The 26,328-nt window shown below is 36.9% G+C and overlaps 1 pseudogene; it reads right to left on the minus strand.

Moving 5' to 3' along the window:
• LOC132352974 (glutamate dehydrogenase 1, mitochondrial-like) overlaps nucleotides 1–26,328 on the minus strand; it is a 73,017-nt pseudogene that overhangs the window by 14,009 nt on the left and 32,680 nt on the right.

Consider the following 26,328-nt stretch of genomic DNA (forward strand, 5'->3'; position numbering starts at 1 on the left):
AATCAATTAACATATTAAAGCTCTCTTTCAGGTTAAGCAGAGTGAGTTTCTGAATCAGTAACTATAATAATTAATTAAGAGACTTTCCCACCTAAATTCATTGGAGTAAGATTCATAAACTCTATATCAACAGAATAGAAATCAAGCAAAATTATCAAATAAAAATTTTCAGAAGTACTCATCACGTTAGTTAATATTAAATAAAATTTTAATAAAATAGAATATGAAGAATTTATGTAGTCTATATTTAAGTAGGAATTAATATGAATATCTTATTCTTTATAAAATTATGTTAAATAATCATTCTGTTCCCAGAGACTGTATTGCCTCCTGCTTCAGTCCCTAAATGCTCATTTGTAACTCTAAAAGTCAGACATTTGCCTGTGGTGAGAAACCCAAACTGCTAATTACTGCTATTAATTTGGATGGTGACTTTGCCTCTGTAAAAATGAAATATTGGCAGATATGATAAACAATGCATTTTGAATCTAAAAAAATGAACAAATACATAACTACTTTTTACATTTTTACTTTAAATATGCCTACATATCAAAATGTGTATATACATTTGTAAGCAAGTAAAACTTTCTCAATGTCTCCTTTTAAAAATATATTTATATATTTTATATATATATTTATATAGATCTTTTACATATATATTTTATTATATATATCATATATTTTTATATATTATATATATTTATATATTTAAAAATATTTATATATATACATTTGCTCTCCTATAGGCTAATGTAGTAACTTTCTTTCAAAGTTATCTTCAAAGGTTTAAAAAGTGGATATATTTAACCTCCTTTTAAAAATTCAATTACACTTCAAGTTTAAAATTAAGAATTAACTGATTCTTAACTGAGGAAAATCAGACTCCACTAAAATTTGTTTTTAGAGAGAACTTGGCAAGCATACTGTAAGGTGGGTCTTCGTAACCCCTCCTCCCAGTGTTCATGTCTCAGTGCTCCCCTCCCCTTTAGTGTGAGTAGGACCTGTGTCTCGCCTCTAAGCAATAGAATATGACAAAGGTGAGAGCCCACATAGGATGCCCCTCTCATGCTTATGTTATATTTCGTGAGACCGTCTTGCTAACACACCTGCTCTAGAGACTCCCCTTGCTGTTTGCTGAAGGAAGCCACCATATGATGAAGTTCACAAGGCAAAAATCTGTGGGCAGTCTCTGAGGACTGGGGGTGACTCTAGGAAATGTAGGCAGCTTCTAGGAGAAGGCAACCTCCAGCCCACAGATTGTAAGAAGTCCACGTCTTCAGTTCTACACACACAAGGAAATTGATTCTGCCTATAATCTGAGTGAGAATGCAAGTAGATTCTTTTTCATCTTAGCTTTCAGATGAGGGTGCATCCCAGGCTATACCTTGATTTTCTCCTTGTGAAACCCTAAATGGCAGAGGTCCCAGCTAAACTTACCCACAGACACTGTGAGATTATAAGTGTGAGTCTGTGTATGTGTATGTTTAACTACTAATTTTGTGGTACTTTGTTACCTAGCAATAGACAACTGATAGAGATAACTTTCTTTCATTTTCTTTCCTTTTTTTTTTTTTTAAACATCTTTATTGGAGTATAATTGCTTTACAATGGTCTGTTAGTTTCTGCTTTGTAACAAAGTGAATCAGCTATACATAAACATATATCCCCCTATCTCCTCCCTCTTGTGTCTCCCTCCCACCCTCCCTATCCCACCCCTCTAGGTGGTCACAGAGCACCCAGCTGATCTCCCTGTGCTATGCGGCTGCTTCCCACTAGCTATCTATTTTACATTTTATCTATCTATTTTACATTTGGTAGTATATATAAGTACATGCCACACTCTCACTTCGTCCCAGCTTACCCTTCCACCTCCCCATGTCCTGAAGTCCATTCTCTACGTCTGCATCTTTATTCCTGTCCTGCCTCTAGGTTCTTCATAACCATTTTTTTTTTTTTTAGAGTCCATATATATGTGTTAGCATACGGTATTTGTTTTTCTCTTTCTGACTTACTTCACTCTGTATGACAGACTCTAGGTCCATCCACCTCACTACAAATAACTCAATTTCGTTTCTTTTTATGGCTGAGTAATATTCCATTGTATATATATGCCACATCTTCTTTATCCATTCATCTGTTGGTGGACACTTAGGTTGCTTCCATGTCCTGGCTATTGTAAATAGTGCTGCAATGAACATTGTGGTACATGACTCTTTTTGAATTATGGTTTTCTCAGAGTGTATGCCCAGTAGTGGGATTGCTAGGTCGTATGGTAGTTCTATTTTTAGTTTTTTAAGGAACCTCCATGCAGTTCTCCATAGTGGCTGTATCAATTTACATTCTCACCAACACTGCAAGAGGGTCCCCTTTTCTGCACACCCTCTCCAGCATTTATTGTTTGTAGATTTTTTGATGATGGCCATTCTGACTGGTGTAAGGTGATACCTGATTGTAGTTTTGATTTGCATTTCTCTAATGATTAGTGATGTTGAGTTTTCTTTCATATGTTTGTTGGCAATCTGTAGATCTTCTTTAGAGAAATGTCTGTTTAGGTCTTCTGCCCATTTTTGGATTGGGTTGTTTGTTTTTTTGATATTGAGTTGCATAAGCTTGCAACTTATGCATAAGTTGCATATTGAGTTGTAAATTTTGGAGATTAATCCTTTGTCCGTTGCTTCATTTGCAAATATTTTCTCCCATTCTGAGGTTTGTCTTTTCGTCTTGTTTATGGTTTCATTTGCTGTGCAAAAGCTTTTAAGTTTCATTCGGTCCCATTTGTTTATTTTTGTTTTTATATCCATTTCTCTAGGAGGTGGGTCAGAAAGGATCTTGCTGTGATTTATGTCATAGAGTGTTCTGCCTATGTTTTCCTCTAAGAGTTTGATAGTTTTGGCCTTACATTTAGGTCTATAATCCATTTTGAGTTTATTTTTGTGTATGGTTTTAGGGAGTGTTCTAATTTCACTCTCTTACATGCAGCTGTCCAGTTTTCCCAGCACCACTTATTGAAGAGGCTGTCTTTTCTCCATTGTATATTCTTGCCTCCTTTATCAAAAATGAGGTGACCATATGTGCATGGGTTTATCTCTGGGCTTTCTATCCTGTTCCATTGATCTATATTTCTGTTTTTGTGCCAGTACCACACTGTCTTGATTACTGTAGCTTTGTAATATACTCTGAAGTCCGGGAGCATGATTCCTCCAGCTTTGTTTTTCTTTCTCAAGATTGCTTTGGCTATTCGGGGTCTTTTGTGTTTCCATACAAATTGTGAAATTTTTTGTTCTAGTTCTGTGAAAAATGCCATTGGTAGTTTGATAGGGATTGCATTGAATCTGTAGATTGCTTTGGCTAGTATAGTCATTTTCACAGTGTTGAACCTTCCAATCCAAGGACATGGTATATCTCTCCATATGTTTGTATCATCTTTAATTTCTTTCATCAGTGTGTTATAGTTTTCTGCATACAGGTCTTTTGTCTCCTTAGGTAGGTTGATCCTAGGTATTTTATTCTTTTTGTTGCCATGGTAAATGGGAGTGTTTCCTTAATTGCTCTTTCAGATTTTTCGTCATTAGTGTATAAGAATGCAAGAGATTTCTGTGCATTAATTTTGTATCCTGCTACTTTACCAAATTCATTGATTAGCTCTAGTAGTTTTCTGGTAGCATCTTTAGGGTTCTCTATGTATAGTATCATGTCATCTACAAACAGTGACAGCTTTACTTCTTCTTTTTTGATTTGGTTTCCTTTTATTTCTTTTTCTTCTCTGATTGCTGTGGCTAAAACTTTCAAAACTATGTTGAATAATAGTGGTGAGAGTGGGTAACCTTGTCTTGTTCCTGATCTTAGTGGAAATGGTTTCAGTTTTTCACCATTGAGAATGATATTGGCTGTGGGTTTGTCATATATGGCCTTTATTATGTTGAGGTAAGTTCCCTCTATGCCTACTTTCTACAGGGTTTTTGCCATAAATGGGTGTTAAATTTTGTCAGAAGCTTTTTCTGCATCTATTGAGATGATCATATGGTTTTTCTACTTCAATTTGTTAATATGGTTTATCACATTGATTGATTTGCGTATATTGAAGAATCCTTGCATTCCTGGGATAACCCCACTTGATCATGGTGTATGATCCTTTTAATGTGCTGTTGGATTCTGTTTGCTAGTATTTTGTTGAGGATTTTTGCATCTATGTTCATCAGGGTTATTGGCCTGTAGTTTTCTTTCTTTGTGACATCTTTGGCTGGTTTTGGTATCAGGGTGATGGTGGCCTCGTAGAAGGAGTTTGGGAGTGTTTCTCCTTCTGCTGTGTTTTGGAATAGTTTGAGAAGGACAGGTGTTAGCTCTTCCCTAAATGTTTGATAGAATTCACCTGTGAAGCCATCTGGTCCTGGGCTTTTGTTTGTTGGAAGATTTTTAGTCACAGTTTCAATTTCAGTGCCTGTGATTGGTCTGTTTATATTTTCTTTTTCTGCCTGGTTCATTCTTGGAAGGTTGTGCTTTTCTAAGAATTTGTCCATTTCTTCCAGGTTGTTCATTTTATTGGCATATAGTTGCTTGTAGTAATCTCTCAGGATCCTTTGTATTTCTGCAGTGTCAGTTGTTATTTCTCCTTTTTCATTTCTAATTCTATTGATTTGAGTCTTCTCCCTTTTTTTCTTGAGGAGTCTGGTTAATGCTTTATCAATTTTGTTTATCTTCTCAAAGAACCAGCTTTTAGTTTTATTGATTTTTGCTATCATTTCCTTCATTTCTTTTTCATTTATTTCTGATCTGATCTGTATGATTTCTTTCCTTCTGCTAACTTTTGGGGTATTTTTGTTCTTCTTTCTCTAATTTCCTTAGGTGTAAGTTTAGGTTGCTTATTTGAGATGTTTCTTGTTTCTTGAGGTATTGCTTGTATTGCTATAAACTTCGCTCTTTGAACTGCTTTTGCTGCATCCCATAGGTTTTGGGTCATCTTGTTTTCATTGTCATTTGTTTCTAGGTATTTTTTGATTTCCTTTTTGATTTCTTCAGTGATCTCTTGGTTATTAAGTAGTGTTTTGTTTAGCCTCCATGTGAATGTATTTTTTACAGATTTTTTCCTCTAAATGATGTCTAGTCTCATAGCGTGTGGTCAGAAAAAATACTTTATACATTTTCAGTTTTCTTAAATTTACTAAGGTTTGATTTGGAGAATGTTACACAAGCACTTGAGAAGAAAGTGTATTCTCTTGTTTTTGGATGGAATGTCCTATAAATATCAAATAAGTCCATCTAGTTTAATGTGTCATTTAAAGCTGTGTTTCCTTATTTATTTTCATTTTGGGTGATATGTCCATTGGTGAAAGTGGGGTGTTAAAGTCCCCTACTATGATTGTGTTACTGTTGATTTCCCCTTTTATGGCTGTTAGCATTTGCCTTATATATTGAGGTGATCCTGTGTTGAATGTATAAATATTTACAATTGTTATATCTTCTTCTTGGATTGGTCCCTTGATCATTATGTAGTGTCCTTCTTTATCTCTTGTAATAGTCTCTATTTTAAAATCTATTTTGTCTGATATGAGAATTGCTACTTCAGCTTTCTTTTGATTCCCATTTCCATGGACTATCTTTTTCCATCCCTTCACTTTCAGTCTGTATGTGTCCCTAGGTCTGACGTGGGCCTCTTGTAGACAGCATATATATGGGTCTTGTTTTTGTATCCATTCAGCCAGTCTCTGTCTTTTGGTTGGAGCATTTAATCCATTTACATGTAAGGTAATTATTGATATGTATGTTCCTATTACCATTTTCTTGATTGTTTTGGGTTTGTTATTGTAGGTCTTTTCCTTCTCTTGTGTTTCCTGCCTAGAGAAGTTCCTTTCGCATGTGTTGTAAAGCTGATTTGGTGGTGCTGAATTCTCTTAGCTTTTGCTTGTCTGTAAAAGTTTTAATTTCTCCGTCGAATCTGAATGAGATCCTTGCTGGGTAGAGTAATCTTGGTTGTAGGTTTTTCCCTTTCATCACTTTAAGTATGTCCTGCCACTCCCTTCTGGCTTGCAGAGGTTCTGCTGAAATATCAGCTGTTAACCCTATGGGGATGCCCTAGTATGTTATTTGTTTTTTTTCCCCTTGCTGCTTTTAATATTTTTTGTTTGTATTTAAGTTTTGATAGTTTGGTTAATATGTGTCTTGACGTGTTTCTCCTTGGATTTATCCTGTACGGGACTCTCTGCACTTCCTGGAGTTGATTGACTGTTTCCTTTCCCATATTGCAGAAGTTTTCAACTATAATCTCTTCAAATATTTTCTCAGTCCCTTTCTTTTTCTCTTCTTCTGGGACCCCTATAATTCAAATGTTGGTGTGTTTAATGTTGACCCAGAGGTCTCTGAGACTGTCCTCAATTCTTTTCATTCTTCTTTATTCTGCTCTGCAGTAGTTATTTCCACTATTTTATCTTTGAGGTCATTTGTCCATTCTTCCACTATTGATTCATTCTAGAGAATTTTTAATTTTGCTTATTGTGGTGTTCATCATTGTTTGTTTGCTCTTTAGTTCTTCTAGGTCCTTGTTAAACGTTTCTTGTACTTTCTCCATTCTATTTCCAAGATTTTGGATCATCTTTACTATCATTACTCTGAATTCTTTTTCAGGTAGACTGCCTATTTCATCTTCGTTTGTTTGGTCTGGTGGGTTTTTACCTTGCTCCTTCATCTGATGTGTATTTCTCTGTCTCCTCATTTTGCTTAACTTACAGTGTTTGGGGTCTCCTTTTCACAGGCTGCAGGTTCATATTTCCAGTTGTTTTTGGTGTCTACCCCCAGTGGCTAAGGTTGGTTCAGTGGGTTGTGTAGGCTTCCTGGTGGAGGGGTCTAGTGCCTGTGTTCTGGTGGATTAGACTGGATCTTGTCTTTTTTTTGGGCAGAACTGCATCCGGTGGTGTGTTTTGGGGTTTCTGTGACCTTATCATGATTTTAGGCAGCCTTTTTGGTAATGGGTGGGGTTGTGTTCCTGTCTTGCTAGTTGTTTGGCATAGGGTGTCCAGCACTGTAGCTTACTGGTCGTTTAGTGGAGCTGGGTGTTAGTGTTGAGATGGAGATCTCTGGGAGAGCTTTCCCTGTTTGATATTACATGGAGCTGGGAGGTGTCTGGTGAACCAATGTCCTGAAGTGGGCTCTCCCACCTCAGAGGCACAGGCCTGACACCCGGTTGGAGCACCAAGACCCTGGCAGCCACACGGCTCAGAAGGAAAGGGAGAAAAAAAGAAAGAAAGAGAGGCAGGCAGACAGAAAGAAAGAAAGAAAGAAAGATAAAGTAAAATAAAATTAAATAAAATTATTAAAATAAAAATAATTGGGCTTCCCTGGTGGCGCAGTGGTTGAGAATCTGCCTGCCAATGCAGGGGACGCGGGTTCGAGCCCTGGTCTGGGAAGATCCCACATGCCGCGGAGCAACTCGGCCCGTGAGCCACAATTACTGAGCCTGCGTGTCTGGAGCCTGTGCTCGGCAACGAGAGGCCGCGATAGTGAGAGGCCCATGCACCGCGATGAAGAGTGGCCCCCGCACCGCTATGAAGAGTGGCCCCCGCTTGTCACAACTAGAGAAAGCCCTCGCACAGAAACGAAGACCCAACACAGCCATACATACATACATACATACATACATACATAAAAAAAAGAATGTAAGCAGACAAGAATAGCATTAAAAAAAAATAATAATTAAAAAAAAATAATTATTAAAAATTAAATAAATATTTAAAAAGTAATAAAAAAGAAAAATAAATAAAAAGAAAGAAAGAAGAGAGCAACCAAACCAGAAAAACAAATCCACTAATGATAAGAAGCATTAAAAAGTATACAAAAAAAAAAAAAAAGAAACAAAGAACGGGCAGACAGAACCCTAGGACAGTTGGTAAAAGCGAAGCTATGCAGACAAAATCACACAAAGAAGCATACACATACACATTCACAAAAAGAGAAAAAAGAAAAAATATATATATATTGTTGCTCCCAAAGTCCACTGTCTCAATTTTGGGATGATTTCTTGTCTCTTCAGGTATTACACCGATGCAGGGTTCATCAAGTTGATTGTGGAGATTTAATCTGACGCTCCTGAGGCTGCTGGGAGAGATTTCCCTTTCTCTTCTTTGTTCGCACAGCTCCTGGTGTTCAGCTTTGGATTTGGCCCCGCCTCTGCTTTAAAGTAGCAGCTGATTAGGGGGCTCTGCTCACTCAGGTTTGGGGGAGGGAGGGGTATGGAATGCGGGGTGAGCCTGCTGTGGCAGAGGCCGGTGTGAGGTTGCAACAGCATGAGACATGCTGTGTGTTCTCCTGGGGAATTTGTTCCTAGATCATGGGACCCTGGCAGTGGCGGGCTGCACAGGCTCCTGGGAGGGGAGGCGTGAACAGTGACCTGTGCTTGCACACAGGCTTCTTGGTGGCTGCAGCAGCCTTAGCGTCTCATGCCCGTCTCTGGGGTCCGCGCTGATAGCCACAGCTCGCGCCCGTCTCTGGAGCTTGTTTAGGCGGTGCTCTGAATCCCCTCTCCTCGCGCACCTGGAAACAATGGTCTCTTGCTTCTTAGGCAGGTCCAGACTTTTTTCCGGACTCCCCGCCCGCTAGCTGTGGTGCAGTAGCCCCCTTCAGGCTGTGTTCACGCAGCCAACCGCAGTCCTCTCCCTGGGATCCGACCTCCGAAGCCCGAGCCTCAGCTCCCAGCCCCCGCCCGCCCCCGCGGGTGAGCAGACAAGCCTCTCGGGCTGGTGAGTGCTGGTCGGCACTGATCCTCTGTGCGGGAATCTCTCCGCTTTGCCCTCCGCACCCCTGTGGCTGCGCTTTCCTCCATGGCTCCGAAGCTTCCCCCCTCTGCCTCCCGCCGTCTCCACCCGTGAAGGGGCTTCCTAGTGTGTGGAAATCTTTCCTCCTTCACAGCTCCTTCCCACTGGTGCGGGTCCTGTCCCTATTCTTTTGTCTCTGTTTTTTCTTTTGCCCTACCCAGGTATGTGGGGAGTTTTTTGCCTTTTGGGAGGTCTGAGGTCTTCTGCCAGCGTTCAGTAGGTGTTCTGTAGGAGTTGTTCCACATGTAGATGTATTTCTGATGTATTTGTGGGGAGGAAGGTGATCTCCACGTCTTACTCCTCTGCCGTCTTGAAGGTCTCCCCTCTTTCATTTTCTGTAATGCTCCCAAAGAGTTTTGAAATTAGAGAATGTCAGTATAGTAAGAAAAGAAAAAAAAAAAAAAAGAAGTAGATTTTAGCTATACACCATCAACACGAAAACTTCCTGGAATTTTAAAATGTTAAATACAATTAAAGAGGTTTTTGTTAATTAGTTTTCTGCTAAAAGATTTGGTAAAGCAAACTAAAAAAAGAAAGTTCATTTTAAAATATTGATAATTCCAAGGAAGGTTTAACCTCTTAATGATAATTTTGGGGAAATTGTAAAATTAATTTTTGAACAGTTAATAAAGTATTAGGGAATCTCTGATATAGCTTTATGAGGAGAGAACACAAATGAATAAAGTTTCGTATCCAGGAACTGCAGATAGATAGGTTGATAGATATAATTCAAAAATATAATGGTTATGTGGTAATAAGACATCTTTATATTTCAAAATTTCCCACTAACATAATGAGAAGACTCATCAGGACCTTAATTTTAAAAATATTTTTTAGGCTGTTTCTTTACAAAAGTAAATAATAGTTTAATTCAACTTTTATTGAAAAAATTAGGAGCAGAAGGAGAAGTTAAAATTTATAGAAGACTTACCTGATACATTTGCAATGATGCGTCTGTAAAATAATTTCCAGTTCTACTTTGGAAAACAAGACTTTTAACTGGGTCTGTTTATCAGATGCCACGCTCACCTGATACAATACTGTGCTTAAATATTCTATCTTGCTATCCCCATAAAACAGCAGATATTCTAAAAAACTCAAATTCTTTGGAAACTAGTAACTTACAAAATAATGTCTACAAGTATCATAATAAATTGTTCAAATGAACTGAAATGTAAATTGCATATTCTTTCATTCATCCGTTTATTTGTTAAAAAACACACATTGAGTTCCTGTGTATTCATCAGTGTGATGTACAACATTTAGATGTTGTATCGCACTTCCCTTATTCAGTACTAATGTTAGGCCACTAAAACACCAGTTTTACCATTTTAAAACACTCTCTAGCCAGACCAGTGAAAACCTGGTTTGCAAATGTATTTCAATAGCACAATCCCAACTGCATTAAGTCTCACTTACTAGGTTGCCTTCCCATTCTTCCTACTGGATTCTTACCGTTTTCTTTTATTCCTCGTCTCTTCCCCCCCGCCCCCACCCCGGCCCCACTCTACAATCCTGGTCATTTTCAACTTTCTAAAAGTATTTTATTTTAATTTAAAAAATAAAATATTTTGATATTTTTAAATGAATGATGTAATTAACTAAAAAACAACAACAAAAAATAATATATTCTACAGAAAGCAGGTGCTTCCAGGCTGTGGTTGGTTCTATGAAACCACTTAGCTCAGATCAACAGGCAATTTTCATGGCTCAGAATTTCCTTCTAGTATTTTACCTAGACACCCTTTCCATGTACAAAGATCTTGAATGCTGTCCATTAAATTTATATCCCAAGGTAAAATGTGAACTTGTCACACACAGAACAAATGCACCATACTCCTTGTGACCAACAAGTGCGCTGAGAGGGGGCCTTGTTACTCATACAGAACCTGAGGTTATGCTGCCCACCTCTGCAGCAGGGCAGAAGATCAAGATAGCCACCAATCTCCAACATCATGTGTTATTTTTTATAAAATCTTCATTTTCTTCAGCCTTGAGAAAGTCAAATGCAGCACTTAACCCCATTTCTAGACACTAAGTGCCCACGGTGTGCATGTATATGTTCTCTCCCTGCTGGTTCAGGTAAGGAACAGCCATTTAAGAAATGCTTATTGCCTCTTTATGTAGGCAAAATGCAGGGCAATGTTAATGACACTTTTGCTGAATTTGCTCTTTGGTGCCTGCTGCTGGGCAGTTCATCCTTTCATTTCAAGGAATCAAATTTCTCTTCATATTTGCCTTGCCCAAATGAGTAAAGAATGAGTAACCAGTCGTCGTCGTCATCATCATCATCATCATTTCTCTGTACATTTCCATTCTTGTATCTTGAGTGATAAATCTGCACTTTTGCTGTAAGAATGAGTTTTCCATTTTCACTGCTCTGTAAACCAGACAAGGGTTCCCAGTTAGAACCAGGATGATGGAGATCACATTTTCTGAGAAAAAAAATGTGCACCCAATATTTCAGAAAACTGTTGCTGGAGTACAGCTAGTTTTGAAGGCATAGACGCCCTTATATTTGGCCTGTTTAGATAACACACTGACATTTAGCCCATGCCACCAGTGCCTGCCAACTTTCTGTGAACAGTAGGACAGACCACAGTGAGAAGTCATAGAAGTCAGCTCAATATACAAAGGTCAAAACTTTTTTCATATAGCAAAGTTTCTCCAAATCAATGGCTCCTTTCTCTTCTCTCATTGTATGCTAAATACACATATTTATTAATAATTTTGCCTCATGAAACTTTTATAAAAGCATATTCATTGCCAAAAGGAAAGCATTTTGAAACCAAAAACACTTTGAGAAACCTAAGTTTCTCCTTCTGCCCTATTTTGTAAAGACTTTCCCCCCTTTATGTTTTCCATTAATGCTCTTTATTATGATACACAAACATTAATGTGGATTGGAATTTCTAAGTTAACATACATTTCAAAGCCATTAGAAAAAGCACAGACTGTGGTTGTTCTTTTTATGAGAATGGAGATTGTAGGCAGCTGTTTTCAAAAGCACTAACGTACTTCAAGCAGTGATGTAATATCTAATGTGCATAACCTTTTTAAACCTGGTAATATAGAAGACAGTTAGATTTACTGTGGAAATATGTCTTAATTTTATTTCCTGCAAAAAAAAAATCACAGAGAGGCATGTGGAATTTTGTTTTTCCATTTGGTACCTAAATACCATGACCCATAAATAAACCTACATACTGTCCAGAACTGGGATAAATTTGGCAATTTTTTTTTTTAATAAATTTGTTTTATTTATTTATTTTTGGCTGTGTTGGGTCTTTGTTGCTGTGCGCACGCTTTCTCTAGTCGCGGAAAGCGGGGGCTACTCTTTGTTGTGGTGCGTGGGCTTCTCATTGTGGTGCCTTCTCTTGTTGCAGAACACAGACTTTAGGCACGCGGGCTTTAGTAGTTGGGGCACGTGGGCTCCAGTAGTTGTGGCTCGCGGGCTCTAGAGCACAGGCTCAGTAGCTGTGGCGTACGGCCTTAGTTGCTCCGTGGCATGTGGGATCTTCCCGGACCAGGGCTCAAACCTGTGTCCCCTGCATTGGCAGGTGGATTCTTAACCACTGCGCCACCAGGCGGGCCCGGCAATTATCCTTTTGGCCTAACAAAAGGTATAAGAAACGATTCAGGATCATAAATGGTGTCCCTTTAGACTAACCAAATTGGGGATAAATATCCTGTTCAAGTGGAGACTTATTAAATTGTTTGCTCTGAAACAGTAATCCATTCTATAAATATTAATTGAGGATCTAATTATTTTTAAAGAAGTCCTTGGGAAACAAAATTGACTGAGCCATAGTCTGTCATTTGGGAACTTCTCATTTGGAGGGGAAGACTTAATCATGTCAATACAAGATGTATTAGTTTCCTGTTTCTGCTGTAACAAATTGCCACAAACTTAATGGTTTAAAGCAACACAAACTTATTATCTTAAAGTTCTAGAATTCAGAAGTATAAAATGGGTTGGTGGGACTCTGTTCCTTTCTGAGGCTCTAGGGGAAAAATCTGTTTCCTTGCTATTTCTAGATTCTACAGTTCTCCTGCACTCTCCGGCTCATGGCCCCTTTCTCCGTCTTCAAAGTCAGCAGCATAACATCTTCAAATCTCTCTGTCTCTGCTTGTGTCATCACATCTCATTCTCTGATTCTGACCCTTCTGCCTCCATCTTATAATGACCCTTATGACTACATCGGAACCCCACTCCCCCACTCCCCCAGATAATCCAGGCTGATCTCCCATCTCAAGATCCTTAGCTTAATGGTATCTGGAAAGTTCCTTTTGCCATGCAAGGTGATATATTCACAGTGGGTGTCTCTTTTTTTGGTGGGGGCAGGCATATTTTGCCTATGACACAAGGTAAGCTATCTAAAGTGTTGGAGCACTGATAGAAAAAAATCTAAAGTAGGGAGGTGATTTGGAACAGGGGATGAGAGAAGCTACTGCCGAAAGAGGTGGTGCTCTGGAACATTTCTCATTGCTTGAATGTTTAGGCTTTCTTAGGGGCATATCAAGAGAGGTGGGTATATCAGAGGCGTTACCAACAGAGCAAACTGTACTACCCAATGGAACGAAGCAAAAGATTCAGATTATGTCTCTTGGCATCATGTGTTTGTGAAGATGTTGAGCAGGAGAGTGAGTCCATCGGATCCCTCTTTTGCTAATATAATATTGGCAGAAACAGAGAGTTATGTGATATGTGCTCATCTTGGAGGGACATAGGGGATGCTAGACAATCAACTGGCAGTAAAGGAAGAGATTTTTGAATTTTAATTTTTATTCATTGTTACAGTCATTTAAATTTCAAATTATGTTTGATCTGTAAGATGCAAAAAGTTAAGTATAAGCAAAATGTGAATAGTATTATATTTAATATACATACATTTAGGGTGCATGTACTTTTATTTACTTCAACTTTCTTCCAAATGCCTCAAACCCAACAACAACAACAGCAACAACAATAGTGATACCCAGTCCCAGTGAGGTTAGAGATGTCTGGTTCATGGTACACCTCAGACTGGGGAGAAATGGGAGTCAGGTTTAGTCAGAAACTGCAACAGCAGAAGAGTCAGAAGTTAGATATCCTATTATTTTATACCTTCTTCCACTTTGTAGAGGTAAACGCTGTAGAATTTTGTGAATCGTTGTTTGTGATTTTTAAAATTATAAATTTGGGGATGTGGATCCTGAGACAGTGTCAAAATATTATATCTTAATGACTGATGGTATAAGCTGAATTAAGGCCCAGAATACAGAATAAAGAGAAATCAAGTGAGAAAATAATGAAACATAAAGTAAGACTCTCAAAGAATAAAAGTGGTAAATGCTAACCATGAAGTTTTGGTGGATAAAAGGATAATTTATCTCTGTGGTATTATGTACTAAGTTCCTTTAGTCAAGAGATAGAGGTAATTGAAGAATGGTAATTCACAGAGCAGGGTACACTTCCCATAGCTTTGACATTTACTTAGTCAATGACTGGTGATCACAAAACAGAGTTTGTCTGTAATATATGGATAATGCTCTTTCCCATTCCATATTGCTGTTTTTAGAAACCAATGAATTAATAATCGTATATAATATTTAATTAGTACTCAATAAATACTAGCCATTAAAAAGAATACTCTATAAAATGTTTTATTTATTTATTTTTAAAGATTTTTTTTTTTTTGATGTGGACCATTTTTAAAGTCTTTATAGAATTTGTTACAATATTGCTTCTGTTTTATGTTTTGATTTTTTGGCCCCGAGGCATGTGGGATCTTAGTCCCTGACCAGGGATTGAACCCGCACCCCCTGCACTGGAAGGCGAAGTCTTAACCACTGGACCGCCAGGGACGTCCCTATAAAATGTTTTATATAATAAAGTTTATATAACAAAATGTTTTATCTAATAACTCAAACAAATATATAGTAAGCACAGGTAAATGTTTGTTTAGTCCATTAATGACAGAAAAACACCCAAAATGTTAAAGTTGGTTAAAAAGAATTCAAGATATACTGTACATTTAAACACAGAAACAAAAATTGCTGGCATAAGATCACCAAATAATAGTACAAAATTGGTTTAGTGTCCTACAAGGCAATACAACCTTAAGTTTGGGGGCTATCTTTTCTACTAGACAAAAATCATTGGCAGCTTTAACAGACAAAACAACTCTACAAGTTAATATGAAACTTCCTAGAATCTGGACTCGAATTAATAATAAATACATAGTTTAAAAAAAAAAGGCAGATTCCCCTTTAGAATTAATAGTCATTGTCTTGTGGAGACCCATTCAAAAGGACTCCAGTATGGCAGTAAAATGACACAAAGTCATCCTTTTGCCTTCTTTCCAAGTTTTAAATGATAATACTTTTATGTTCATTATGCAGTGAGAGAATTGAGTTTTAGAAACGATTCCACTTATCGCAGGTAAAAAAATTTATAAATAGAGAAACCAGGATTTCAACATACATAGTTTGGATGTGAATAATTATTGATAACAATTGCTCACATGTATTGAGCCTTAGTAATATACTGTATTGTGGACTCGCCTAAATGTTTTACATTAATAACTCATTTAATTCTCACAGTAAACTTGGGGTGGGTTCTGATTCCATCCCCATTTCCTAATAGAAAACGATTGTTTGCCAGCTATATCTACTAATTGGAATGAGAAAAAGTTAAAGCCATTGGCAGTACATATTGCACTGAGAATTATCTATCTTCATTCAGCTGTGTTACTTGAGCAGAAGATGCTGGGCCTTGGATGGAAACATAATGCTGTTCACTGAGCTAATTAAATTTGCTGTGTCCTGCAAATCACCATGATGAAGAGACTAGAGAATATATGGATTATTTGTTTTTTGAGAGTCTTAATTTAGTGATTCATATTTTCTCCCTCGATTTTCTTCCTTTTTTGAATTTTGTTTATTGATTCATATCATACCAGTTTGATTCATGTTTAAGCCTTGAAATCATCTCAAGGACTCCACTTCTCCACGTATTTAATTATATGTAGTTACTGACCGTATCTTATAGTTCCACTTCTCCAAAGCAATGAAAGCTTAAGATTAATAGTAGCATTTCTCTAACTCAACCTGATCCCATCTATTCCTTTCCAAGCCATCTTCTACATCAGTTATCTCTGATCTCAACTAAGACAAAATAGGGCTGTTGTTGGTACTGGTAATGTTAATATTATTTTTAGTATCAGAATTGAGGTATTCGGCAGAAATTGAAGAGTCAAAGGAAGGTGTATGTACCAAACAGATACATACACGTTTATAATTTATGGACATGTTCTATTGTACTGAAATAGTATGAACATTATAAATTGCAACACATTTGAAATTACAGATATGAAGTAAAAATAAATCAATGCTAGTTGATTTTCTTGAACCCTACCCATCTCCATCCAGAGTGTGCACATTTCACTTAGGAGATCATAACTCTAAATTGCTGCCAACATTATCTTTTCAAAAGAGACACCTGTTGGTCCCACTCTCCTACTCAACCTCTTTAAACACACGCCAAGAATCAAAATCTCCTGCCCCTCATTCTGACTTACTTTTTCTAATATAGTTCTCTCTGTTTGGAAAGCCTTTTTTCTTGCCCATCTTTTTCCATAGCCATCTATCAACATTAATTAAATACACCCAAGGTAGCACATGTTCCTTTATGGTCCTTTTCCATCCTTCTGTTCTACCAGTCTCTCTTCCCTATTTCTATATTAAGTACTACCTTTGTTATAACAGTATGACAGTTGACACTGTGGTGACACTATCAAAGTCCTTCTTCCCAAGTGAAACTCTGAGAAGAAAGACCGAAGCTAAGTCTTTGTTTTCTTAGTAGTCCTTTGCAAACAGTGGATGCTCCATAATGGGATATCAAATAATTACCTTGTTGGAGAGCAAATGAGTCAGACTTGAATTAGTTCCCACTTGAACAAGTATTTTTATATTCACTTCTGATTAAATCCCAGAAATCCCTTTCATGTTTTTTTGATCATCCTGATTGCTTTGTCATATTTCCGCTTGATTGAGATGGTGACTTGCAGAGAGATTCATGCTATTCTAACAGATGGGTTTCTCTAAATGGGTCAAGATATTATGAAAGGAAAAGTTCGCACAACTCTCAGCTATTTTCTTCAGGAAACAGAATCAAAACATGGCTTCATGCTGAAACCAAATCTCTCTTTCGCTGTATTTGAAAAGATTATGTTTGAAGCAGTTTAGTAATTTCTAAAGAGCTTCCTTCTACCCCCGCTTACATAAAAACAGCAACCAAAACTTTTTGCTTTTTCTAATGGTTTTAAAATTTAACTTAGTCATTCTAATACACTGTCATGTTTTCATATCATGATAAATATTTAATGTTAATGGAAAAGAAGAATATATTTTGAACATAAATGTGGGAGAAATCTTTAAAAAATAGAGAAAGGAGAAATTTAAGTTTCTAAAGGTATTTTACTTCTCAAAATGCTTTCCTACTGCCAATGAATCTGCTCTTAAAAACCTTTGTGATATAAAATTACTAATGAATGTGTGTTTAGCACAGGAAGTAAGAAGAGAATAAGCACCTGCTTTTGAGAAATATCTTTTCAGGTCTAGAGGAGAACAATTTTCAGTTCCGTTTGTGTCCGGAGCTGATCTGTTACCTTAAGAATTCACAGGTGGGATTGCCCTAGTGCACAGAGAGTGTTGGTGAACACAGGGGATATGGGTCATCCATTATAGGGTTACTTAAATATATTAGAATGTAAGGACTCATATGATGTCAAGACAAATTTTCCCCTGGCAACAGTTCCCCAAAAGAATGGGCACCCATATAGTCTTCGAAGAGTGTGATTCCATGGTTCTCATGTAACTGAAAAATAATGAGGAAGCGCAACCTTCACCTGGTTTACACAACAGAGGGCATCATTAGACATCACTCATACAAGGATCGAAATAAACTGGAAATTTTTTGTTTATTTTATATAATTTTTCTCGTTTAGGGAGAAAAAATACAAAAGAAGAACAGTCCACTTGAAATGAGAGTTTGAACTGGCCAAGAGTAAGACATGGTGTCATAATCTGAGAGAAAATGCACACTGAGATCCTCTATCCTGTATTATACTCATCTGCATCGAAAAGGTAATGAGTGTTTTGTCAGTGCCTGTGCTTCACCTAAATTATCAAGGAGAAGATACATACATGTGAATTTGTGAGCTTCATGACTAGGAATAGGGCCACATTCTGCTTGTGGGGACTGAAATAAATTGGGGTAATTAAATGCTTGATATTAGGAAGCTTTGAAGGCCTTTCTTGGTCCTTCATCCTCATGCAGATTCAAGCATCATTATGTCAATGTCAATGTTACCACCAAGGACTGACCCACCACCTCTTCTCTACCTCTGCTCCCTGGTACCCAGAGCTGATTTCATGAAATTCACAGTGCACTTGTTTTGTTTCTGACAAATTTATAGTGTGCCTTGGGATATAAATTTAATTGACTGTCATTTCAGGCTTTGTCATCAGAAAGGTCACTGGAGAAAAATACACAGGGAAATTCTGAAGTATGAAAATTGTTAGTTAATCTGAGCTCTTCATTTAAGATTTTATTTTTAGGTCCAATTTCACTGTACTATGCCAAAGGCCATTATAAAACTTGATGAAGAAATAATTTTCTTTTAAAAATGATATAACATTTAATTGTAATTCTAATTATATTCAACTTATTGGTAATATTAAGGTATATTTTGAATGGCGGCTGAGTTCTTTCTGCTTTATTCCTTGGCGACAGTGGAACTGTGAAGCTATTGAAGTTGAATGGTTTTTAGAATTATGTACTGACCACTTACTATACTTTGTTAAATTTACTTCCCTGGCTGGTGTGAAAAAATGTTTAAATGTATGTATTTTAAAGATTACTTGTATTTCAAATCAAAGGAAAGAAAGATATATAATTGGAAATGTGGTTTTCTTGGATTCCCTTTTTATTTTTATTTATATATTAAGTTATTTCTACTTAGTCTTTGGGTGGCATTTTACTTCATAATCATTTCCTAAAATGTATCCAAAATTGTTGTCCATATTTATTTTTCCTCTTTTCTGCTGTAATTGCTTTACTTACATTCTTCAAAAATTCTCCTTTTCATGGGTAACTAAATAGAAGTAAACATTAATTTGCTGTCTTCAAAGAAAAGTCAACATAATAGCCTCAACTTGCTTTCACTCATTTGCATGTTCATTGTTTTTATTTTTCAGTGAATACTGAGTGCTTCTTGTATACGTATAATTTACTGGGTGCAAGAAAGAATTAAAATAAGATGGGTGGTGCAAACTAGCTTTAAAGAATGTTGGAGGAATGTAGACACTCTGGTATTTTAGTACACATCAAAGAACAAGAACAGAAAATAAGAGGTAAATAGTGTTTATTTAAAAGGGCAAGGTGGACCATTGGAAAGGGCTTCTCCATGGACTAATGGAAAAGGTTCATAGAAGATAGGAAACTGCTCTGAGAGTTGAAGAATAAAGAGAATTTGGATGAGTCAAAAATTAAGTGGAAGAAATTACAGGAAATGAGATCAGCAAGAGCCATGGCAGAGTTAGGAATAGAATGGGCAACAGATTAATAGGAGCAAAGGAGAGGGTTTGTGTGGAAAGAAGGAGTTCTTCAAAAGAAAAAGAAGGTTGGAGCTGATTTTACAAGGCTTTGGTTTCCAGCTCTTTCACTCATATGGGAAAGCAATACCGTCATCCCTGGGTATCTGTGTGGGATTGGTTCCAGAAACTCCCTGATACCAAAATCCACTAATGCTTAAGTCCCTTGTGTAAAATGACATAATACAGTCGGCTGTCAGTATCCGCAGATGTAAAACCCATGGATACAAGGGGGCCACTCTAGTCCTAAGGCATGGTGGTTCCAGACACTTCAATTTACTATTGTAACAGAGCCAACAAAATCCTTGGTGCTTTTGTGGCAGATTAATGACCACTTGATAAATTTTGAGAAAGCACATTTTTTTTTTAGGTTTTTTAATACTAGAACTAATGGGGGATGGGGAGCTTAGTATTTGCTCAGATGTACTTCCCTATCAATGCTTTAATCATTTTTTAAAGACTACTAATTGTTGCCTGAATCACAGATTTGATGAAGCAGGAATGGGTTATGCTACATCTAATTGTTCTTCATTCTCTTTTATATACTCTCATTTTATAAGAATGATTTTTAAAACTTAATTTTTCATTGTAAAAATGAGTCATTTCGTATTTCTCATATTCAAAATGAAACTCAAACATGTTATTCTGGGGTGCTCTCTTTTCCTTTTTCTTATCTTAAGAGAGTTCAAAATAATGCTTGCTTTAAAAAATTTGGCATAGTTGATATTGGTGGGCCGTGGATTTTTTCTGGCTTATTTTACCTCCTGCTGGCTGCCCTAAGTGATTGCTCCATCAGGCAGATATTAGAAATATACAAACACGTGCATTTTGCTTATAGTCTTCCCATCAGAGAAACATGGAAAGCACCAGATGGATTTAAATACATCAGAGAATTGGGCTGCCCATTAGCAAATGAAATCTGACTGTGGTAAATCAATGCTATAATGAACATGGGAGTGCACATGCACATATCTCTTAGAGATCCTGATTTTAATTCTTTTGGATCATGTCAAGCAAGCGGCACCTGTTGCCTATTATCAGGAGTAGAAGTCTGAGCGCTTCTGACCACTGCATCATGGTATTGGAGTCACCACAAAAAATAATGCAGTCAAGCACTGGATGGAAAAATGCTTTACTCACATGGAGAAGAGACAGAGCAAGATCAGCTTCAATGGTGGATATCAGTCCCCAGTGGCCAGCAGGTCCCTCCCTTCAGCTGACGGAGATTAATTGTTCTGCACGCATCCCTCTGTGGTCCAGCAGAAGGACCCTGTCCTCACCTCTTACAGAGGACAGATATAGTCATGGAGTTGTCAAGGTGCCATATGATGCACATGCTTAAGCAGAATGATGTAAGGAGCACATATCGAGTCTGAAATAGGAAAACGTTTTCCCACATAAGGTGACAAGTTCAGCACAGGCTGTGAGGACTCTATCTCGTGGTAAGGAAGTGTGCCAGGCCCAAGCCCATTCATATGGCTGAGTGGGTGTCAAAAGATTGTATGCATGAGACCACCTTTCCTAACAGATAGATACCCAGAATTGGGATTGTTGAATCACGTGATAGCTCTATTTTTGATTTTTTGAGGAAAGCGCCGTACTGTTTGCATAGTAGCTGCACCATTTTACATTCTGATCAACAACGCACAAGGGTTTCACTTTCTCCATATCTTCCCCAACACTTGTTATTTCCTGTTTTTCTGATAAGACCATTCTAACAGATATGAGGTGATACCTCATTTTTTAAAAAATAGTTTTTGCTTTAATTATTTTGTTGTGGTGAAATATATATAATATAAAATTTGCCATTTTAACAATTTTCCCACTAAATGTTTATTTTTATTGGTATTTTTAATATTATGCCAAGGAGTTGACTGATATAGGACAATGAGTTATTAATATAAAGCCAACATTATTTTCCTTCCTCCAAAGTTAGCAGTATCTTAATATTCCAGAAATATTTCTAATACAGTTTTGGTATAACACCACCGAAATATAAGATGAGGCTTTACTTATTTTAGGGACAGTTTTCCTCTGTAGTTGCTTCTTTTTAAAAAAATTTTTATTTTATATTGGAGTATAGTTGATTCACAATGTTGTGTTAGTTTCAGGTGTACAGCAAAGTGATTCAGTTATACACATACATTTATCATATTCTTTTTCAGATTCTTTTCCCATATAGATTATTACAGAGTACTGAATAGAGTTCCCTGTGTTATACAGTAGGTTCTTATTATCTATTTTATATATAGTAGTGTGTGTATATTAATCCCAAACTCCTAATTTATCCCCTCCGCTTCCCTTTGGTAGCCATAAGTTTATTTTCTAAGTCTCTGTAGTGGCTTCTAAAAGTATGGCTGGAGTCATTCATTGCAGGTCAAAAGCAGTAGTGAAAAAAACTAATATCCAATATCCAATCAGACCAATATTCAGGCCACTACGAAATGGGTGTTTTCTTCTTTTTTTCTGCCCTTAACACAGCTCTAATCTCCTGTTATCATTGTGATTTTGATTTGTATTTTCCTGGTGATTACTGATATTAAACATTTTTTCATATTCCTGTTGGCCATTTGTATGTCTTCTTTGGAGAAATGTCTTTTCAAGCCCTTTGCCTCTTTTAAAAGTGGGTTATTTATTTGTTTTGTTTTGTTTTACCATTAAGTAGTAGGAGTTTCTTATGTATTTTGGAAATGAACCCTTATCAGATACATGGTTTGCAAATATTTTATCCCATTCTGTAAGTTACCTATTCACTCCATTGATTGCTTCTTTGGCCGTGCAGAAGCTTTTGGCTTTGGTGTGGTCTAGCTTGTCTAATTTCAGGTCTTATGTTTAATTCTTTAATCCATTTTGAGTTGATTTTTGTATATGGTGTAAGATGAGCACCCAATTTCATTCTTTTGCATATGGATATCCAATTTACCCAGTATAATTTATTGAAGAGAATTTCCTATCCCAACTGTGTGTTCCTGGCACCCTTATCAAGGATCAGTTGACTGTATAGGTGTGGGTTTATTTCTGGGATCTCTATTCTATTCTATTGGTCTATATGTCTTTGTACCAGGACTATACTGTTTTGATTGCAGCTTTGTAATATGTTTTGAAATCGGGAAGTATGAGGCCATTAGTTTTGTTCTTTTTCCTCAAGATTGTTTTGGCTATTTAAGGTCATTTGTGGTTCCATATAAATTTTATATGTTTTTTTCTATTTCTGTAAAAAAAATGCCATTAGGATTTTTAAGAGGCATTGCATTGAATCTATAGATTGCTTTGGCAATATGAACATTTTAACAATATTGTCTTCTAATCCATGAACACGGGATGTCTTTCCATTTATATGCGTCTTCTTTAATGCCTTTCAGCAATGTTTTGTAGTTTTCAGTGTAGTAAGTCTTTCTCCTCCTTGGTTAAATTTATTCTTAAGCATTTTATTCTCTTCAAGGCTACAGGTATTGTAATTGTGATTGTTTTCTTAACTTCCTTTTCAGATTGGTAATTGTTAGTGTATAGAAACACAACTGGCTTTTGCACGTCTATATACATTTTCACTTTAAAAATGTTTTGAGGCATAGAATCTAGAGAAGAAAACCAGAAAATTGCAAAGACCAGGTTAGGGAGATGGGAGGAGATGAGTTATGACAGAAAATCAGTGGAGACATGGGAGTCAAACAGGGTAATATAAGCTACAGTGTCATGGATAATGAGATTCAGACCCTCAACAATGAGTTCATCCATCTTCCCTGGGTACCTGCCATTACTATGTGACAGGTACTGTGATGTGCATTGGAAACACAGTGGTGAAAGTCCAAGGGCAGGAAGTAAGACTGAGTATCTAACTCTTTCAGGGACCGGAGAGAGCTTCAGTATAGCTGATATACAGAGTGTTAGGTCAAGGCAATAGAAGATTTCAAGAAGAGGGGGTCAACACTGCCACATTCTGAAGAGTTATTGTTAAATTAAGGGATCATGGCCACTGTGTTAGTTATAAGGCAGGCAATGATACTGACAAAAGCAGTTTCAGTAGATTTGTTTTGGGTTAGAAGCTGTATTAAGGGATGTGACAGGTAAATGAAAGGAGAGGAAATAAGTGGAAAACTGAGCCCAAATCAGGTTAAGACCTTTAGTGCCTATAAGCATAAGGACAATAGAGCCCACTCTCTTAAAGATTATTTTCAATACAATTGCATTTTTCAAAATGACCCAAAATTCACATGAATTCTAGAGTTGGAATAGCTTTCTTGTACATCATCTAACTGCACAGCTCTGCATGAATACGCTGTAATGGACTCCTTGGTATTTTGTGCCTTTGCTTTGCTGATGCCCCGTGCTCACTGCTCAGTATGTATGTGGTGGTCCAGCACTTATGGGAACTCATTTCAGGAAACTGGATTTTAAAGGAGAGGAATTAGATGCATTGAAAATGAGTTGGGAAATCAGGGTGAGGGGTTTGGGGGAAGGAAGATGTTATGTTGTTTTTCATTTGGGGAATTCTCTAGAGTTTTTATATGTTGAATGAATGCAATCCATAAAAAGAAAACATTTGGATATGCATATGAGAAAGCATGATTGATGAAGCAAGTTTGATGAAAAGTTGGAAAGGATAAGATTGGGAGAAGAAATGAAAAGGTTAGAATTAGTCAGCAAAACAACATACTCTCCATAGGAAGTACAGTAGGAACCCCCAAGGTGTCCACCTAGAGTATAGTGGGTTCAAGGCAAATCAATATAGTGCAAAAATGTAGAGCATCCAGTGGTTTAACAAGTATACGTTCCTCCTTAGTTCACAAAGGTGTAGTTTTTGTAAACTATGAAACATATGCTTATGTATTCATTTATTTTTAGTGAAGTACATTATGTTTTGAGGAACTTGATCAGAGGAATCAGTTGAACTAGACGTTCTGTAGTGTTAACTTAGAAAATTTAAAATGATAGCTAGCAATTTTTTAATGATCCTATGTGCTAGGCACTCTGCCAGGTACTCTACAAGCATCATTTTATTTCATTTTCACCACAGACCTATGGGTTAGTAACTATGAATATTGCCAAGGGTCATGTAAACAGAATGTAAACCAAGATTTGATTGTAAAGTCCCTGGTCTTATCCATACTGATGTACTGTTTTCATTTACCATGTTTAAAGTAAGATTGAACATGTATAGTTCCTATAACCAGCTATTTTCACTGTGTATCATAGACCGAAATGCAACTAGATCGGACCACAAAGGTAGAGGGCCAACTGGAATTCAAGAAAGGTTTAATCACACATCATCAAAACTCAGTAACTAAGCTGGAGCATTTAGTTGAAGGGATGCTTTATAAGCAACTGATGTAGATCAGTTTAAGAAGTGAATTTTTCATGGTGACAGATACATAAAATAACGAAGTGATAGCTATCAAAAAAAAATCTACTGAAACTCATGAAGAAGGTTGTTTGAAAGGGGCTATGCAAAAACTCAGAGGCATATAGATGGTGTCATGTACCCATGACGCTGTGAGCCCTGAGACTGTCTCTGCAGGACTGGTTCAGTTTCTGTTCTGCTTCCCTCTGGTCCACCTCTCTGATGCTTTCTGCTCTCTTCTCTGTCCATTCAAAAACCATGTACTCTTGACCCGTGTTCCATTGTCCCTGCCATTCTGTCTACCATAGGCTCTGAAATCTATACTCCCCTTGCACAGACATGCCTGCATCACAGGAGTGATTTCAATTCAACTTCAAGCTGGGAGGTCTGCTACATACGGTTTTATTTCGGCACATAACATTTCTGGTAAGGATGACCTACTGTTTTCATTTTCATTTTCCAGTTGAGAAAACTAGACCTAGGAGTGATTTTTAAAAGGTCCAACTCAGAATAATCAGTGTTGATAGGGCTTACATTCTTGCTTCCTAATGCTAAATATCATAGCCTTCTATAGGATGGTGTTACCTAGATCTAGAATTCTCCCAAGATAGTTTGGTAGCACAATATAGATTACTTTGTGGATCTCACTCATTCACATCATAATTCTTGGGTTTGACAGGTAAAGATGCTGAACTGTGAAGAGTGATGGAAACAATGTGTGAGTATAGGTGAGGGCACAGATGGTTGCTGAAAATTGTAAAATCAAGGTGCCAGGGGTTATGAAGAATCATACTCTGAGTGTACATGTTCTGGATGTTCTCAAAATGACAGAAGATTATGATAAATGTATGAATGTATGACATCCTTGATGTTATTTTTTCCTATCATATTATTATCAAAGGTTCTTAGTGCTGATTTATCACCATAAAATCTCAATAGATTTCAGTGTTGTAGAATACGTATAGAAAAATGTTACTAATGCAAAACCACTGCGACACAGTGAAAAATCACTATTATAATAGCAGATTTCTTTAAGAATGCAAAAGAGCCCATTGGAAACATTTGACTGTGCTTTTCTGTTGCTGTGTTTTCTATTTTTACTTTACTTTCTCTGTAATTACAAAAAAGAAGAAACTGCTATTACCACCTACTTCAGAGTCTAGAAAGGAAAATGAGTAACAGATTTTTTTCTTCTTCTTTTTCCACATGGAGCATACCAATTTTATATGACTTCTGTTGTTTATTTCGTTATTAAAAGTTTTTCTAATAAGCAATTTCAAAATTATCACAAAATGCAAAAAAATGTTAATTCAAAAGAAACGAATGCACTAACATTATATAATCTATAAACTTCCTAGTTGATCTCTTTCTATTTCTTTAAACAAAATCAAATGCTTTTCCCCCCTCATTATTAGGCATACTACTAATTAGTCAGTCACATAGCTCTGCAAAGGTTCATAGAAAAATATCCCTTCCTGTTGAAAATGCAATAATTGTATGCACTACTTGCCTTCTGTCTGATGCAGCTATGTAGATAACAAGTTTAGATTC

The sequence above is a fragment of the Balaenoptera ricei genome, chromosome 19, assembly GCF_028023285.1.
Source record: "Balaenoptera ricei isolate mBalRic1 chromosome 19, mBalRic1.hap2, whole genome shotgun sequence".
Classification (NCBI taxonomy): Eukaryota; Metazoa; Chordata; class Mammalia; order Artiodactyla; family Balaenopteridae; genus Balaenoptera; species Balaenoptera ricei.